The sequence below is a fragment of the Canis aureus genome, chromosome 3 (assembly GCF_053574225.1).
Source record: "Canis aureus isolate CA01 chromosome 3, VMU_Caureus_v.1.0, whole genome shotgun sequence".
Classification (NCBI taxonomy): domain Eukaryota; kingdom Metazoa; phylum Chordata; class Mammalia; order Carnivora; family Canidae; genus Canis; species Canis aureus.
The window spans coordinates 12,547,286-12,560,786 of record NC_135613.1 but is presented as its reverse complement, the minus strand read 5'-3'; the positions used below and the strand labels follow the sequence as shown (position 1 = coordinate 12,560,786).

General features: G+C 44.8%; 1 protein-coding gene and 1 long non-coding RNA gene across 4 annotated transcripts in view; one reads left to right on the top strand and one right to left on the bottom strand.

The window, feature by feature from the left end:
- Nucleotides 1-823, bottom strand: part of ST3GAL2 (ST3 beta-galactoside alpha-2,3-sialyltransferase 2) — a 51,493-nt gene extending 50,670 nt beyond the window's left edge. For 2 of the 3 annotated variants that reach the window (XM_077890250.1, XM_077890260.1), the window contains exon 1: nucleotides 75-315. The gene's annotated coding sequence lies outside the window, so the exon portion shown is untranslated. Of the gene's footprint in view, nucleotides 1-74; nucleotides 316-644 lie in introns of those variants that run through there. The other variant, XM_077890267.1, reaches the window with a different exon arrangement.
- Nucleotides 824-1,104: 281 nt separating this feature from the next.
- Nucleotides 1,105-12,707, top strand: LOC144309131 (uncharacterized). Its single transcript, XR_013375231.1, has 2 exons — nucleotides 1,105-3,675; nucleotides 12,434-12,707. It is a non-coding gene; the product is annotated as an uncharacterized LOC144309131 (long non-coding RNA).
- Nucleotides 12,708-13,501: the final 794 nt, after the last annotated feature.

The following is a 13,501-nucleotide window of genomic DNA, read 5'->3' as shown; positions in this document are numbered from 1 at the left end:
CGCGCGCAAGGGGTTCGGGCAGCCAGCGGCCCGGGGCGCCCCGCATCCCGCCCGCCCTCATCCCGCCCGCGCACCTCAGTCAGCGCCGGGCGCCGCGCGGGCCATGCTTGCCGCTCCTGCCGCCGCCTCCGCCCGTGCAGAAAGCTCCGCCGCTGGCGACGTCCGGACCCGTTAGCTCCGCGGCTCCCCCGTCCGCCCGCAGCAGGCCAGTCCCGCCCTTGCCGGCTCTGCCCTCCCGGAGCGAGCCGCCGCCGCCGCCTCAGCCCGGCCCCTCCCCCCACCCCAGCCCGGCTCGAAGGGAAGGGTGGGGGAAGGGGGCGGCTGCCCCCTCCCCATTCACATCCTCTCCGTCTCTCCCCTCCCTCCTCCACCCGCACGCGCGCGGGCCTGCTGGGATATGGAGTGCAGGCGGCCCTGGGCCGCTAGGGGTGTCTCACATCTAGGACTACAGCTCCCGGAAGACAGCGCGCGCGCCCTAGGGATTGTGGGCTTTGTAGTTCGGCCGGGGCCGGGGGGGCGTCTACCGTGCAGGAGGTGGGGTCGGCAGAGGGGGGATGGGAAATCTCGGTTCCCCGAAGGCTGGGTTCCCGGCGTCTGAAACTGAGGACGTGGGGTCTGCGGTGCCCCCGGTTCGGGTTGAATACCTGGAGTCCCCAGGGAGGTGCGGATGAGCCCTGGATGCCTCTGAGACGTGGCTGTGGCCAGCTGCGGCCGAGCCCGGCTGAAGGGGAAGCCTCCGGGCCCCCGAACGGCGCCCCGGGTACAGTTCCCACTCGCGCTCCCGGAGAGCCACGACCTGAGACCCGCTTGGCTTTGTGCCGGGCTCCGCAAGCCGGAGGAGCCGCGGTGGGGCCTCTGCGCTCGGGCGGGAGGAGAAGGAGCTCCCGGAGCGGCGTGGGCGTGGGCGTGGGCGTGGGGTCTTCCCCACCCGGGGAAAGGGAGCCGAGGGACTGTGGGTTTCCCGGAGCACCTCATTCCAGTCGCACTCTCGCTCTCTCTCTCTCTCTCTCTCTTTTTTTCTTTTTGGTCAGATGCTCTTAGCTCCCCTACTGTTTAGGGTAAGGCGCACACGTTTTAAATATTGTTTCCATGTCTTCTGTTATCAAGTCCTTTCTCCAACTTCCAAGCCGAACTCAAACCCTTGATGAAGCCCCGGGTCGACCGCACTTTCACCCTCCAAGCTTCGTCTCTGGCAGACCGGGAGCCTGTACTCAGTGGTTCTCAAACTTTGGCGTGTATCAGAGTCTCCTGGAGAGCTTGCTCAAGTATAGCTGGCCCCCACTCGCAGTTTCTGTTTCATTGACTCTAGGGTGTGCCTGGGAATTTGCATTTCTGACACTATCCCAGGTGAGATTGATGGTCTGGGGAACCACTTTGAGAACTGCTACTGCTGTTGCTCTTTGTTTGCTGGACTTCTGGCTTTGTCCTTCACGGTTAGGCCTGCTGCGGAATATTAGCCTCTGAAGAGCCAGGCCATGAAAGGCAGGGTCCTAGCGTAGTTTAGCACAGAAGTGCTCTTTGTAATTGTGATCAATAAACAAATCAGTTCATCCTGTAAAGAAAAATACGACGTGGACCATCTGACGGAAAGGTGTTTCCGACTTTAGCCCTTGATGTGTTTTTTTTTTTAAGATTTATTTATTTATTTATGATAGACAGAGAGAGAGAGAGAGAGAGGCAGAGACACAGGAGGAGGGAGAAGCTGGCTCCATGCACCGGGAGCCCGACGCTGGACTCGATCCTGGGACTCCAGGATCGTGCCCTGGGCCAAAGGCAGGCGCTAAACCGCTGAGCCACCCAGGGATCCCCCCTTGATGTTTTTTGTTGTTGTTTGTTTGTTTGTTTGTTTGTTTGTTTGTTTGTTTTAAAGCTGGGAAGGTTTTCTGTCGCCAAGGGCGGCAGCTGAGGTACACCTCGCGCTGACTCCACCCTCCACGCTCTCCCCTCCCCCGTAGATGTAAGCCAAGGGGTGTGATCTCAACTGGGAGTATTGTGGGTTTAGTAGAATCCATTACCTCTGGGCCGCCAGGACCTAAAACAGGCTGGGGAGGCGCCTGGGTGGCTCAGTCCGTTAAGCATCTGACTTCAGCTCGGGTTGGGATCTCAGGGTCCTGGGATCAAGCCCCACACTGGGCCCCCTGCTCAGTGGGAGTCTGCTTGTCCCTCTCCTCCCAATCCTGTTTTCTCTCTCATCCAAATAAATAAATAAGATCTTTTAAAAATAAATAATAAAAACAGGCTAGGGTAGTGAGAGGTGGGGAGGTGGCTTCCTGACCTCTTAGGTGAGCTTCTCCTTCCCACCTGCTGTCCTGATGTTCTGGGGAACTATAAACCCCTGAAGACAAAGTTTGGTGACCATCACACCACAGACACAATCCTAGAATCTCCCAGTTGTCAGGTGACAAAGATTCACTGCTTGACCAAACCCAAGCCAGGTTCCTCTGAGTTCTGTTCTCCAATAGGCCTCAACCTTGGCCTATAAAAACTACACTCCTCACCACAAATGATTTCATCCATCCTCCTTCCCGCACATTAAAGACTTAAACACCGTAATATAGTTTCTAACAACTCAAAGCCATTTACCTAGGATGACCCTAGCTCTACTAAAGTGCAGGCCAGATAAAGCTCAGGCCTGCTGGGAAAGAATTTACTGTTTGCTTTAGCCAACACCTAAAGATAAGAGACTACTCCAACTTAAGCATTTACTACAAAGGTTTTGCAACTGTGACTCCTTCTGTCCCTTTGAGATGTATATGTATCTCCTACAGCTCTGGTCTGCTTTTCCTAAGGACCTGAAACCCATTCCTTTGAAATGTAATCGTCAGGAAGAATAGGGCCTCTGTCTCCCAGTATCCTTGGGAAGATAGAATCCTAACTTCCATAATTGCCAGCTAACAGACACAGCTGGCCTAAGCATTTACACTGACTAATCCTTTGTCATTTTTCACTTCCCTGACTCTATGGAGTCCCTGGTTCAATCTCCTCATTCCTCCAATCTCCCTTATTCTCTCTTTAAAATGCCCAGGCACCAGAGCACCTGGGTGCCTCAGTGGTTGAGCGTCTGGCTTTGGCTCAGGGCATGATGCCAGAGTCCCGGAATCGAGTCCCACATTGGGCTTCCCTCATGGAGCCTGCTTCTCCCTCTGCCTGTATCTGTGCCTCTCTCTGTCTGTCTCTCATGAATAAATAAATAAAATCTAAAAAATAAAAATAAAATGCGCAGTCACCTGTACAAATAGAAAATGAGTTCAGTTCACATCGGACCCTCTTCCTTATTGCAGTAGTATATTCCTGGTTCAAATCTGTCCTTACCACCTTAGTGTCAGGCTTTGTTTATTTTTGACAAAGGGGGTAGGTACACTGAGTTCCCAGGGCCCAGGTTATCTAGACTTCCACCCATCTACTGAGAGCCAAAAAGCAAGTTATTCCTAGGTCCCTGGGCAAGTCGAAAAGTGGCCACCAGAGGCTTTGGACCTTGACTAAAATGAATGCCTCTCTGGAATGCCTCCCTGTTTCTTTAAAGATTTGTGTCTCTATCGCAGGCCAGTGGAGCCTAAGTAATCCTCATGCAACCTCATGCTCTGCCTATACAACCAGCTGCCAGGCCCTTCCTAAAGCAGATTGGTCTCAGTGCCTGAGTCATGTGCAATGACAACATTCCCTCACCTGCAGAAGGTATATGAAATTTTTTTGAGTTTATATCTATCTCCCAAATCTCTTTTGACAGATGATTCAAGGAGAACTAAGATACCTTTTCTTTCTTTTTTTTTTTAAAACATTTTATTTATTTATTCATGAGAGACACAGAGAGAGAGAGAGAGGTGCAGAGACACAGGCAGAGGGAGAAGCAGGCTCCATGCAGGAGCCTGATGTGGGACTCGATCCCGGGACTCCAGGATCACGCCCTGGGCCGAAGGCAGGCGCCAAACCGCCAAGCCACCCAGGGATCCCCTAAGATGCCTTTTCATGGGCAGGACAGAGGGACCCTCTCTCTACCTCAACTCCAACAGAAACCCTCACCATCACCCTTACCACCTCCCAATTAGATGTCAAATTGGTTTCACCCATTTTCCTCTTGTGGTTCTGCTTTCCCATCCCCTCCCCCAGTCCAAATTCTGTCTGTCTGAAAACTTTGAGTTTTCCTTCTTCGAGAAGGTTCTCCCCAACTGCCTCAGTGGAGCATTTGGATTTGAATCATTCATTGAAAAGCCTAGTTTTGCCAGTGAACTGTCCAGTGCAAGAGAGACAGTGGAACAGGAATTTGGGAGTTGGAACATGGCAGATGACAGCACAGGGCTTTGGAGGCAGACAGCTACTAAGTAGCAAGGCACAAAGAGGAGCTGGCTCCCTCCCTCCCTGAGTTTGGGGAACAGAAGCTTAAAGTCAGACCAATCTGGCAATTCCCACCCCTTTTATGCTGTGTGTGACCCAGAGCAAGTTACACAATTCCTTCAACTATAAAATGAGAATAATTAATAATAATAATAATAATAATAATAATAATAATAATAAAAGAAGACTTCATTGTTTAGAATTGTTGTAAAGATTGGAAAAAATACGATCTTAGGTAGGAAGTCTATCCAAAATAAATCAAGTTAATACATAAGTTTAATGTGATTCCAGTACAAGTACCAGCAGGTTTTTTGTTTGTTTGTTTGTTTTGTTCATTTTTTGGGAGATGGGATCACGAAGTAGATAAATTGATTTTTTTTTAATTTTCATTTATTTATGATAGTCACAGAGAGAGAGAGAGAGGCAGAGACACAGGCAGAGGGAGAAGCAGGCTCCATGCACCGGGAGCCTGATGTGGGATTCGATCCCGGGTCTCCAGGATCGCGCCCTGGGCCAAAGGCAGGCGCCAAACCACTGCGCCACCCAGGGATCCCTAGATAAATTGATTTTTAAAAATTATTCAGAGGGGCACCAGGGTGGCTCAGTGGTTGAGCATCTGTCTTTGGCTCAGATCATGATCCTGGGGTCCTGGGATCAAGTCCCACATTGGGCTCCCCGCAGGGAGCCTGCTTCTCCCTCTGCCTATATCTCTGCCCCTCTCTCTGTGTCTTTCATGAATAAACAAATACAATCTTTAAAAAATTATTTGGAGGGGGATCCCTGGGTGGCTCAGCCTGTGTCTTTCCCTCTCTCTCCCTCTCTCTCTCTCTCTCTCTGTGTCTATCATAAATAAATAAATAAATAAATAAATAAATAAATAAATAAATAAATAAATAAATATCTTTTAAAAATTATTTGGAAAAATAACAAGCAAGATAAAATTTTTAAAAAATTAGCAATAGGGACATCTGGGTGGCTCAGCGGTTGAGTGCCTGTCTTTGGCTCAGGGCGTGATCCCGGATTCCTGGATTGAGTCGCACATCAGGCTCTTTGCATGCAGCCTGCTTCTCCCTCTGCCTGTGTCTCTGCCTCTCTCTCGGTGTGTCTCTCATGAATAAATAAATAAAATCTTAAAAAAGAAACTAACAGTAGTAAAGAGTGTTGGCCCTCTCAGATATTAAACATATTATAAAGCCTACTCTTAAAATAGTATGATAGGTCAGTGACACAGACCTACTGGTCTAGAAATTACTCAAATACCATAGAAAAAAAAAAAAGCTTAAATACTTAAGGAAGGGATCCCTGGGTGGCGCAGCGGTTTGGCGCCTGCCTTTGGCCCAGGGCGCGATCCTGGAGACCCGGGATCGAATCCCATGTCGGGCTCCCGGTGCATGGAGCCTGCTTCTCCCTCTGCCTGTGTCTCTGCCTCTCTCTCTCTCTCTCTGTGACTATCATAAATAAATAAATAAAATTTAAAAAAAATAAATAAATAAATAAATAAATAAATACTTAAGGAAAACTGGCATATAGGAGAGAGATATCCTCAAATAAGTGGGAGAAAAGGTGAATTACTATATAAGGGTGCAGGGACAATTGGGGAACCTTTTGCTAAAATATTATGTCAACACTGAATGGATCAAGGTAAAAATCACCAATAGCTTTCAGTGTCATGAAAAACAAAAACGAGGAGCTTCATTTGAAGAAGTATGGAAGTATAATACTCAAAGCAGTGCTGAAGAGAGAAATTATCTCAAAGCTGACAACACCAATGTACAGATATGCTGGTATTAGAGGAACAAGTTACTTGAAACCATGGAAGATGTAATCAACAAAATGCAGTGAAAAACCATGCAGGACAAATGACTCAGCTTGTTCTCTGAATACCTTGAAAATTAAAAAGAGGGAGGGAGAGGGAGAGGGAGAGGGAGAGGGAGAGAGAGAGAGAGAGAGAAAAGAGAATCTATAAATTTTAAAAGCCCTATTAACCAATTACAATGTATGGACTTTATTCAAACAAACTGAAAAAAAAAAGTTGTTTTAGAATAGGGAAAATTTGAACACTGACCATTGGATATTAAGCAATTGTTATTAATTTTAGGTGTACTAATGACGCTGTGGTTAGTTTTTGTTTGTTTAGGAGACCTCATTTAATAATATACACGGAAATCATATTTATGGGATAATAAGATGTCTGGGGTTTGCTTCAAAAAATCCAGGGCTGGGTGGAGGTATAGACACAAGGTTGACGGAATTGATCATTGTTGGAGCAAGGGGATGATGGTTATTTGGGGTTCATTATAACATTTTTTTTCTACTTTTGTATGTGTTTGAAGTTTTCCGTAATAAAATGGTTTAAACATCTTTTAGTAAGATCTCTACCCCATACTTAGCTAAAACCAACCACCAACAACAAAAACCGAGTTAATAGAAAATGAGAGGGAGTGTACCTGGGTGATTCAGGTTGCCTATGGCTCAGGTCATGATCCAAAGGTCCTAGTCTCTGCAGAGCCTGTTTCTCCCTCTTCCCTCTGCCTGCCACTCCCCCTGCTCGTGCTGTCTCTCTCTGTCAAATATATAAATAAAATCTTAAAAAAAAAAAAAAAAAAAAGGAAAGGAAAAAAAGGGCAGCCCCTTTTAAACAACAACAAAAAAAAGATGGCCTGGCGCCTTGGTGGGGGGTGGGGGGGCATCCTGGAGACCTGGGATTGAGTCCCACATTGGGCTCCCTGCATGGGGCCTGCTTCCCTCTCTGCCTGTGTCTCTTCCTCTCTCTCTGTGTGTGTGTCTCTCATGAATAAATAAATAAAATCTTTAAAAAAAAAAAAAAAAAAGAAAAGAAAAAAAGGGCAGCCCCTTTTATTTTTTTAATTTTTTTTTTTTTTATGATAGTCACAGAGAGAGAGAGAGGCAGAGACACAGGCAGAGGGAGAACACCATGCACTGGGAGCCCGACGTGGGATTCAATCCTGGGTCTCCAGGATCACGCCCTGGGCCAAAGGCAGGCGCCAAACCGCTGCGCCACCCAGGCATCCCCGGGCAGCTCCTTTTAAACAACAACAACAAAAAAGGTGGCCTGGCGCCTTGGTGGGGGGTGGGGTGGTGGTGGTGGTGATCCTGGAGGCCCGGGATTGAGTCCCGCATTGGGCTCCCTGCATGGGGCCTGCTTCTCTCTCTGCCTGTGTCTCTTCCTCTCTCTCTCTCTCTCTCTCTCTCTCTCTGTGTCTCTCATGAATAAATAAATAAAATCTTTTACAAATAATAAAAAAGAAAAAAAAGGGGGGGATGCCTGGGTGGCTCAGTGGTTGAGCATCAGCTTTCAGCTCAGGGCCTGATCCCAGGGTCCTGGATCAACTCCCGCATTGGGCTTCCTGCTGGAAGCATGCCTCTCCCTCTGCCTATGTCTCTGACTCTCGATCTCTCATGAAAAAATAAATAAAATTTTTTAAAAAGGGAGACATTTTTGCAATTTATATTAAAAAGTGAAGAACTAATATAAAGTGCTTTTGTAAATCAGTAAAAATACCAAGAAACCCATAGGAAATGTAAAAATTATATAAACAGTTCACCAAAAAAAACCCCACAATGACTCTGATATGAAAAGATGCAGATCTTCAGTTTTTAAAAAAATTGTGGTAAAATATATGTAACATGAACTTTACCACCTTAACCATTTTTAAGTATACAGTTCAGTGTTTTTTTTTTTTTTTTTTTTTTACAGTTCAGTGGTATTAAGTAACATTCACATTGTGCAACCATCACTGCCATCTATCCACAGAGCTCTTTTCATCTTGCAAAACTGAAAAGTTCTGTACCCATTAAACAATGACTCCTCACATTTCCCCCTCCCCCCGGCTCCTGACAACCACCATTTTACTTTCCATCTCTATAAATTTGACTATGAAGTCATATCAGCATGAGGACAGTGTTTGTCTTTTTGTGTCTGGCTCTTTTCACTTAGCATAATGTCCTCAATGTTCATCCACATTGTAGCATGTGTCAGGACTTCCTTCCTTTTTTAGGCAGAATAATATTCTATTGTCTGTATATTCCCCATTTTATCCATTTATTTGTCAATTGACACTTGGGTCACTTCCTTCTGTTGGCTATTGTAATAAAGCCACTGTGAACATGAGTATACAACTCTCTTTAAGTCTTTGCTTTAAATTCTTTTATGTATATGCCCAGAAGTGGAACTGCTGTATCATATGACAATTATGTTTTTAATTTTTTTAGGAACCATCATAATATTTTCCATAATGGCTGTACCATTTTATATTCCCACAACAGTGACAAGGTTTTCCATTTTCCACATCCTCATCAACCATTATCTTCTGAGCTTCACTCTTCATAGAATAAATGCAAATTAAAACCACACTGAAATATCATTTTTCACCTATCAGATTGGCAAAGACCAAAAAGCTTGATAACTATCTTGGCAAGAGTGTGCGGCACAGGATTCATAGCTGCTGCCAGTGTGACTGGAAATTGGTACAACCTCTAAGAAGAGTAACTTGGTAATATCTTCAGATTACACATACACACCATTTGACACAGTAATTTTTTTAAAAAAGATTTTATTTATTTATTCATGAAACAGAGAGAGAGAGAGAGAGAGAGAGAGAGGCAGATTCACAGGCAGAAGGAGAAGCAGCCCCATGCAGGGAGCCCGACATGGGACTCCATCCCAGGTCTCCAGAATCACCCCCTGAGCCAAAGGCAGACTCAACCACTGAGCCACTCTGGCAGACCCTGACACAGCAATTTGTAAGAAAGTATCTTATTTACACATTTTCTTAGTTACTTACAGAGATGGCTATTTGTTACATTGAAAGAGCAAAGATTGAAAGTGATCTATATAAAAAAAAAAAAGAAAGTGATCTATACTTGTGGTGCTTGGGTGGCTCAGTCTGTGAAGCATCTGACTCTTGGTTTTGGCTCAGGTCATAATCTTAGGGTCCTAAGATAGAGCTTATTGGGCTCTACTCAGTGGGGAGTCTGGGATTCTCTCTCCCCCTCTCCCGCTGTGACCTCTCCCCCTGCTCACACTCTCCCTCAAATAAATACATAAATAAATATGTTAATGATCCAAATTAAAGATTAAATAAATATATTGAAGACATTCCAACTGATGGTGTCTTTTGTTTATCATTATCTCAATGGATAACAAACTATTAGAGAGCAGGGGACTGGCTTTTGTAGGTCTAAACAGACCTTCAAGAAATATTGATTAAATTAATGAAATTATTTCTTGGTCTCTGGCAGAACTGAATTGGCAGGCAGCTCGAGGAGGTTAAGTGACTCGTCCAAGGTCATTCATATATAATATGCACTACCTAGTCCTTATGTATAAAACACAGTGGGAGGCACTCTGAATTTGAAAAATTGGACCCTCCCTTCTAGGAGCTTGAGATCTAGTAAAGCACTCTGGCCGACACCATAAAAAATATCAAGGTTTTTGGGGGCACCTGGGTAGCTCAGTGGTTGAGTGTCTGCCTTTGGCTCAGGTCATGATCCCAGAGTCCAGGGACTGAGTCCTGCATCAGGCTCCTTGCCTGCTTCTCCATCTGCCTGTGTCTCTGCCTCTCTCTCTCTGTGTGTAACTATCATAAATAAATGAATAAATAATTTTTAAAGAAAAAGGAGAAGAAAATTACTAAAATAGAAGTCATCCTTCCATTAATACCCCATCCATGGTGCCCTAGGGATTTCAAGGGAACCATTCGCCATCAATATTCCATACACTGGAACAGGCTTCTCAAAGGTGTTCAGGTCCTGTGAGATGCTCCCCTATAGGAGGAGGATTCCCCAACCTGCATATGAAATGCTTTATGCATTAGATAAGGTTCAAGGTTCCCCATCCATATACGATTTTTTTCCTCTACATTTGTTCAGTGAGAAGGCCTGGCAGCAGTGACGCCTCATTAGCAACAAGTGCGCAGAGCTTGTTGTTATTGTTTTTTAATTTATTTTTATTATTTTTAAAGATTTTATTTATTGATTTATAAGAGACACAGAGAGAGGCAGAGACACAGGCAGAGGGAGAAGCAGGCTCCATGCAGGGAGCCCGATGTGGGACTCGATCCCAGGTCTCCAGGATCACGCCCTGAGCCAAAGGCAGCCACTTAACCGCTGAGTCACCTGGGCGTCCCTGTTATTGTTTTTTTAAATTGAGGTGAGAATCACATAACATAGAATTAACTATTTTGGTATCTTAATTTTAATTTAATTTTCTTGGAGGGGGCACCCAGAAATTAACCATTTTATAGCACACAATTCAGTGTATTTAGTACATTCATAATGCTTTATAACCAATACTCTATCTAGTTTCAAAACATTTTCATTATCCCAAAAGAAAATCCTGTACCCATTAAGCAACTATGCCTCATGCTCCCTCCTCCTAGCCCCTGGCAACCATTATTTTCTGTCTCTATGGATTCACTATCCTATATAATAAACAATGAACCCTTTCTGGAGAGCTTTTAAGTGTACTTCATCATTAAGTGGACCCTCTTCCCCAAAGCCTGACCACTGCCATTCATAAATATCTTGTGCAGTATTATTTCTGCACAAGATATTTATTTCATATAAATTTCATATAAATGGAATCCTACAAAATGGGGCCATTCATGTCTGGCTTCTTTCACTTAGCATAATATTTTCAAGGCTCATTCACGTTATAACGTGTCCATATTTCATTCTTCTTATGACTGAATACTACTTCATTGCATAGATATGCTACATTAAAAAAAAGAAAAGATTTATTTATTTGAAAGAGAGAGTGAGGGGATCCCTGGGTGGCTCAGCGGTTTAGCGCCTGCCTTTGGCCCAGGGCGCAATCCTGGAGTCCTGGGATCGAGTCCCACGTCAGGCTCCCTGCATGGAGCCTGCTTCTCCCTCCTCCTGTGCCTCTGCCTCTCTCTCTCTCTCTCTCTGTCTATCATAAATAAATAAATAAATAAATAAATAAATAAATCTTAAAAAAAAAAGAAATAGAGAGTGAGAGTGCAAGCTGGAGGCAGGAGGAACAGAGGGTAGAGGGAGAAGCAGACTCCCCACTAAGCAGGATGCCCAACACAAGCCTCCATCTAGGTACCCAGGATCATGACCTCAGCTGAAGGCAGACGCTTAACCAACTGAGCCACCCAGGCACCCTGAAATACTATCTTTTGTTTATCCGATATATTGGTTTCTTAAAATTGTGAGAAGAAAATAAGCCTGTCCACTTTTTTTGTGTGTCAACTTTTTTTTAATGGATCTACACCCCCTCTGCTGCAATGCTGGCTAATATCTTACAGAAGCATTCTTTGGAAAGGACTGCACAAGATATTTATGAATGGCAGTGGTCAGGCTTTGGGAAGAGGGTCCACTTAATGATGAAGTACACTTAAAAGCTCTCCAGAAAGGGTTCATTGTTTATTATATCAAGTCTGTGTTTTAATTTTTACTTATTTTTTCCTTTAAAAAAAACTTTAAAAAATTAAAACACATGGGATATCTCGGTGGCACAGTTGGTTAAATGTCGGACTCTTGATTTTGGCTCAGGTTATGATCTCAGGGTTGTGAGATTGAGACTCTCTGCCTGGCTCAGTGGGGAGTCTGCTTGAGATTCTCCCCCTTTGCCTCTGCCACTTCCCCTGCTCATGTACACACAGGCGTGCTCTCTCAAACAAATAAATAAACCTTTAAAAAACAATTTTATTTGTTTGTTTGTTTGAGAGAGAGTGGATCACCAAAGAGGAAGGGCAGAGGGAGAGGGAGAAGCAAACTCCCCACTGAACAGGGAGCCCAACGTGGGGCTTGATTTCAGGATCTAGAAATCATGACCTGAGCCCAAGGCAAACCATAAACTGACTAAGCCACCCAGGAGCCCCTAAAAAAATAATTTTTAAAAACCATACCAATGGCTTTATTTTTTCCCTTGGAAGACCCAGTAGAAGAGTTTAATAAACTCTATTTTCTTCAACTAGTTCCCATCTCTTTGTTACTCTTCCTGTAGTAAATGCTGTGGGTTACACCCCTTTACAGCAATTGTGCACCCATTCTCTACTTTTCTTAGTTATTGTGTTGGCAGCTAATGACTCAGAGTTTCACTCTTCTCCAGAGAATTGTCCTCAGTCCACCTAAGCTGCTTCATCCAGATGCACCTGGGAGATTATGCTCCTGTTGTCCCAGCCTCCCAGGCACCCACAGCCTGTGAATGACTGAAGTGGGGTATAAAGTCCAGCTCCCTTGCTTCTGAGAGGAATAAATCTTGTGTTGCATTTTTATGCTTTAGAGCTCACTGTAGGATCAGATTGAGGCTAGACATCTTTGCTTGGCTTCTTCCCCTGCCCTATCCTGCTTCCCTCACTGCTAATAAATCACTTGCAAAAGAATTGCTGTCTCGGACTCTGTATCTAGGGAACCTAACCTCAGCTATCCCTGTGGGTAGTCCTGGTTCCCAGAGGTATTTCTGCTACCAGCATCTGGGATACATCTCATCTAGGGCCCTGCAGATTGCACCTCCTCAAAGAAGCCCTCCTGGACCTAGGCCCTCACACTCTGGCAGCATTTAATGAGGCAATTGGATGCCTCCTCTGGCTAGACACTGTGCTAACCCTTTTGTGTGCATTAGCACATAATCCTCCCAACAAACTGATTAGGCAAATACTATTATCTTCTCATACGAAGAAACTGAGGCTCAGAGAGGTTGAGTGTCTTGCTCGCACAGTAAAGTAATAGAAACTAGGTAGCAAAAAAAAAAAAGAAAAAGAAACTAGGTAGCATTTGTCTGATTTTCTGATTTCACACCCTTGTGTTTACCCACTATACTCTTAGATTATAGCTTCAGAAAAAAAAAAGATTATAGCTTCAGAACTTTTTATTTTTTATTTATTTTTTAAAATTTTATTTATTTATTAATGAGAGAGAGAGAAAGAGAAAGAGAGAGAGAGAGAGAGAGAGAGAGAGAGGCAGAGACAGGCTCCATGCAGGGAGCCCAAAGTGGAACTCCATCCCAGGTCTCCAGGATCAGGCCCTGGGCTGAAGGTGGCGCTAAACTGCTGAGCCACCTGGGCCACCCCTGGAACTTTTATTTTTATGAGTCTGTCTACCCCAGACAGTGGGAGCTACATGTTCTGTCTATTGCTGACAGATTGCACCGAGGGCTTCATCTTATTAAACATATTCC